The sequence below is a fragment of the Sparus aurata genome, chromosome 21 (genome assembly GCF_900880675.1).
Source record: "Sparus aurata chromosome 21, fSpaAur1.1, whole genome shotgun sequence".
In the NCBI taxonomy this organism is placed as follows: Eukaryota; Metazoa; Chordata; class Actinopteri; order Spariformes; family Sparidae; genus Sparus; species Sparus aurata.
The window spans coordinates 7,326,504-7,332,571 of record NC_044207.1 but is presented as its reverse complement, the minus strand read 5'-3'; positions in this window follow the sequence as shown (position 1 = coordinate 7,332,571).

The following is a 6,068-nucleotide window of genomic DNA, read 5'->3' as shown; positions in this document are numbered from 1 at the left end:
ATCTGTTATCAGAAACGGCGCCGCCTCCACCTCCTCCTCATCACAACCGCATACATCAGAAGCTTCTGAGTCTGTGACTCAAGGTAATCTACATTCTAATTATTGTAGGCCTATTTAGTCACTTATAGTCTGTTTCTCTATCCAAGGTAGCAAACTGTGTCATCGGTTGGACACCACAGTCATGCGGACAAGGACCTCAAACGTCACTGCGGATGCAACAGTGGAGGTCCAAAAGTACCTAGGTGAACCGAACATTAAGAGACTGGAGAACCCCCTTGAGTATTGGGAAAGACAAAAACAAGTATATCTGAACTTGTACAAGCTTGCTGTGGCATTTGTGTACTCCTGCTTCATCTGTGACGTGTGAAAGGGTATTTTTGAAAGCAGGCGAAATCCTGTCCAAAATAAGAAACCGCCTGAAGCCCAGCACAGTGGAGAAGTTGTTGTTTAAATAAAAAAGAATAAAATATCCCCATTGAACGTGTTGCATTTTCTCCCTAGTAACACAGCACAGTCGCATCACAACCCTCCCCCCGATTTGTTTCAACTTTCCCCTCTGTCCCTGCCATCATTCTATCAGAAAAAACAATATTATGTTAATGATTATATTATTTGTTTATTGGCATTATCATTTAAGGACAATTCAATTCAAAGCTTTACGCACCAAAGCCATGGTGTCATTATAATCACTCTGCCTGTTTTACATTTATTGTCCACTTGATGGCACAGTAGAGCAACTGAAGCACCATGAAGCTTAGACCCATGAGTGAACCTATAGACCTTTCACACAACTTCCTCATTTTGTTCCGGAAATACACAATCGCTGTGGAAACCTACTTCCTCACTGGTCAGGGCAAAAGGTAAACAACAAAGATGGCGCAAGCAACGAGCAAGAGTTCTTGTAGCGTACCGGGCTGTTCTTGTAATGCCCAAAAGCAGCCTTATCTATCTTTCCACGCCTTACCTGTTAACGGTGAAGCTAGACGAAAATGGGTTCAGGCTATTCGGCAGGACAGGGGGCAGGAGGGACCAACTTTTACGATTAAAAAGGGGAGTACTTATGTCTGCAGCAGTCACTTCACAGCAGAATACTACGTCTTGGGGATCACTGTCTGTGAGTCTGTCCCTAGCCTTTTTCCTTGGAACGATTACACCTCTAAAGAAAAAAGGGAGTCTGTGTATGAGCGGTGCCAAAAACGGCAGCCGTTAACGTCGGTAGAAGTCGAGATAAAAGAAATGGTAGTGTGGGGTCTTCTTCAATCACTGTAACAGTGACAGCTCCAGCTAAGTCAAAGACGCAAACAGCATTCCCTGCCTCATATCGCTGTGCCTAATTCCCTAGCTATGTTGTTGTGTTGTGGCCTATTTATTAATGCTAGCCTACCCCTCCTGCTTGTTACCTGTCATTAACATTCCCCATCAAGTTATCCATTTCATGTAACCTATGGCTGGACTGTCCCTAAGTCTATGCAATGCAAATGGGTGAAATAATGATTCTTTATGGCTACATACTCGAAGACTTATGTAAATAGGCCTAATTGCCCATTTACAAGTTTTATCAACTTCAAATGTTAATGGAAATGGACAATTTAACAGTGTCAAGAAAGATACATTGTTTATAATTTATAATTTCACTAAATTGAATGAATGACTGAATTTTGTCTTCACAATCACCACAGGTATGCTGGAGGACAGCATGAATTGCATCCAAGACTTGGAAGCCAAGCTGGAGACAGCCTTGCTAACCCCCGTCCTCTTCAGCTGGTATTGTGCGTCAGATGACCAGATAAGATTTTACACCAAATTTCCATCTGAGTGTGTGTTTAAGATCTTCTGGGAATCCATTGCACCATCTGCCTCTCGACTGGTCTACTGGAGTAAAGCAAAGAGGACAAGTGAAGGCACCAGCGAAAACAGTCCCAGTCCCCCTCGCAGCACTCCATTAATTGATGAATTCCTATTTACAGTATGCGAGTAGCTGTTGGCATGAAGGTGCAGGTCATCGCTAACATGTTCAAGGTTAGTGTAACCACTGTCAGCCTTGTGACCATCACCTGGGCCAATTACCTTTTCTTCATATTGGAGACGCTTCCTCTTTGGGTGAGTAAGGAGAAGGTGAAGTCTATCATGCCAGGAAAATTCAAAAAGTACTGTCCCGATGTGTGATACTGGACTGCACTGAGATTGCTGTGGCGGCACCCTCTTCACTCACCCTGCAATCAGACACGTTCTCCCACTACAAGAATATGACAACCTTGAAGGGACTGATCGGAGTTGCTCCTAATGGTTTGGTGACATTCTTCTTGCCGCTGGTCACTGGAAGCATCTCCGACAAAGAGATAACAAAGATCAGTGGAATCCTTCCCTTACTTGAGTCAGGTGATGAAGTGATGGCCGACAAAGGATTTGTCATTGAAGATCTCCTTTCTGGTGTTGGGGCAAAGCTCATCATCCCACCCTTCAAGCGTTCAGCCCAATTCAAAAGAGAGGACACAGAGAAGACACAAGCCATAGCAAGTCTCAGGATAGTGGTCGAAAGGGTAATAGGTTGAATTAAGTCCACATCCACATCTGGGTCTCACCTGTACCTCTCACTCTGATGGGCACTGTCAGCCAGATCTGGCACAACTGTTGTGTCTTGGTGAATTTTCAAGGACCTTTGTCTTATGAAGAAGACTGAGATCTGGAGAGTATATTTTTGTTAAATGGGATACGCCACCGTTTTGGCCAATTTACTTATTTTCCACCTCCCCTAGAGTTGAACAATTAAGTTTTACCTTTCCTCAGTTCATCCAGCCGTTGTCTCAGTCTGACGGTAGTGTTTTTAACTTCAGGTTATCATATCTGAAGCTAAAAACACTATCGTCAGACTGAGACAACGGCTGGATGAACTCAATTGTTTAACTCTAGGGGAGGTGGAAAATAAGTAAATGGGCCGAAACGGTGGCGTATCCATACCTTTAAACTTGTTTCTAAAATCTCTACAACTCATTTCAAGATGTGTGGATGATGCTGAGGTGATGGGACTGACTGGAGGCTGAAGGTAAAGTACGTTGCATTCTCTCTTTGTTACTTGTTTGTGTAAAATACATTCCTAATCTTTGTTCTTTTGTCAAGCAATGTGAGATCTACAATAGGTTGAGGAAGAATCCATGGATGTGTTACTGAGAGTGGTACCGTTGGACAAATATTTATTTCATTTACTTCTGGTTATTTTGCTTTCTGCTCAATTATCCATCCAAAACTTTTTGTTTCTCCTCTCTCCTTTTCCCAACATTGTTTCAGTATATTTTGTGTTGGATGATCTTCACTAAGTCCTTTTAAATCAACTCAGTAATTTAACAATAGCTGTGTTCTAATTAACTCCAGTGGCATTTCTCCCATTTCCACTTGTAGGGCTGATGTTGGGGTTGTTGTAATAACACCTGAGCAAAGTCTCAAAGCCTGGTATTGGATATTGTCTAACCTTTTCAGAAGGGTGTTACGACCCTCGAACGTAGCTCGTCCCCAGAGGGCCCAACATAATCAAGTAGACATCCAGGTCACAATAAACAGTCCATTTATTGAACAAGGAAGACATTTAGTAACCAAAAGGGCTTGGTGAGCCGGCAAGAAAGAAACAAAAGGAAGGGGAGACACCCAGGCCAACCCACAAAGGGTCGTAGGACCCGGGCTCCCCCCTCTAACCTAGGACCACCCAAACTACAACTAAAAAACAAAGCCGCGAAAAACAGGGGCTACCTCACCAAACACTGCATAAATTAAGGACACAAAACTGACACATTTTAGATCAGATAGCAAAACTCAAGTTGCAGCTCAGGCTGGCAGCAGGAGAAGTCAGAGAGAGAGGCCACGTCACATTGCTTCCTTTTTATAGGTCCACCCATCCACCCAATTAGGGCCACCTGGGAGGAAGCACAAGCAAAGGTAATCAACAGCTAGATAGTACTCTATGTATCAGACGTTTAGAAAAACTTTGTCTTGTGTTTCACTCATTTAACATTACAAGGTGACCGACCCAACTAGTGGCTAGATGGCTTGCTGAGGTTTGTTTTTGACTGAAATCTCTTCTTTATCCATGAGGGGGCAGCAGATGCTCTCGAAAGACACAAGGAAAGTATTGTGGAGCCACTGTCCCTGATGTTGAAACAATCCATGAATCAGTCCATGTTATCACCAAAGCATATAAATGCTACCTGGCATTTAGGTGAATGCAGTAATCTTTAATAATCGTTTTAAATCACCTGATGTTTAAGCAAACTAACTAAGGATTAAAACAGGTGACTGTCTATAATACTTTCCTGGCCATTCTTCTTCTTCTTCTTCTTCCTTTTATTATTATTATTATTATTATTATTATTAGGAGAAGATGAAAAAAGGAGGACAAGAAGGAGAGGGAGGAGGAGAAGCTGGAGAAGGAAACAGAAGAAGAAGGAAAAAAGAAGATAGACATGGAGAAGAAGGAGAAGAAGAAAAACTAATAGAGGAAGGAGAAGAAGAACAAAATCTTGCAGAACATTCATCTTGTCATATTAAGCACTAAGCACTAATAGAGAGTTTCTTTTTGAGCAGTTACTGTATATTTGCAAGTACCTAAATGAAAGCAAGAGCTACTGATCCTTTTGGTAAATCAGTGGTTGAAATGTGATATTTGTGGTGCTGGTCATGTCATACCGCGAACTGGGATCTCACTGTCATTATAATCATTTTTGCATGTATTTGCAGTTTTTCACACATTTGCTCTCATCTTGCTTTGTCTTTGTACCTGCATTAAAATTGTGACAGAAACAGTCCTCTTTGTGCCGATGGGGTTTCACAAAAAAGCATGTCGGAGTGGAGGAAGCAGCGAGAGAGAGAGAGAGAGAGAGAGAGAGAGGGGAGAGATTACACACACACACACACACACACACATACACTTAGCCCACAAACCTTGACAAATGTTGGGTGTATGAAAGGCAGATGAATCACTGCTTTGTGGTTGTGTTGCAGGGAAACATTGGCCACCCTGCTGCTCCTGCCGCTGCCATTCTCACACACAGCAAAAGGCCTGATGTGATCTCAGACAGGCTCAGCCCCCAACAAAAGAAATCAGCAGTGTATGCATTTGGAAGAGAAGTATTAATTATTACGATATTATATAAAATATAGTAACTATTTTCTACCATGCCCAGTACAGATATGACTGCAAACTGTGTTCATGGAGAATACGTACTGTAAAGTGATACTATAATAGATCCTTATACTAGTGATCAGTGATGTTATGTAACTATGTGCACAATTTTGAGGTACTTGTTACTGTTTCCTTCTTGACAGTTTTTTCTCCACTATATCTTAAGGTATGTATTCTACATCTTAATCCGCTAACTCCACTTGATAACTTTTGTTACTAGTTACTTCACAGAATCCTGTGGCCAAAGCAGTGCATTGTCTGTCTATATGTGTGTGTGTGTGTGTGTGTGTGTGTGTGTAAATCAATCTATTTAACCACAGTAAGATTTTTTTTTAAAACACTATAACTTCTGCAGATTTCTGGATAATGCTCAATATCGGAATCCGTTATTGATGAGGCTGGTAATCAGTCGAATCATAGTATACTGTATATACATACATGTAACTATAATATTACTTGTACATTTGATAGCCTACTTAAGTGCAACGGCCAGAAAATAACTTTTGATACTGAAGTACATTTAGTATCAGATACTTGAAGACTTTTACTCAAGTTCTGTTAACACAGGTGAGCTTCACTTGTACCAAATAATAATTGAACTAGATATCTTTACGTTTACTCAGGTATTATTTAAGATTACTTTGTTAACCTAGTCATTGCTGGTGATACATTTGACACAAAATCTGTACTTAATCCACAGCAATGCTTAGGTATTTTCATCTGGGGGGCTTAAATGGCCTTATAATTCCTCAGATTTATACACTGGATCATAAGCGTTCAGCCTATTTTCGGATGCCAGTGACTGGTGTGATCCTGTCATCCTGTCAAGCAAAATATTTGAGGAAAAAAAGCGTGCAATATTTGTAACACGAGTGGGCTGCTGTCACAACATCCACAA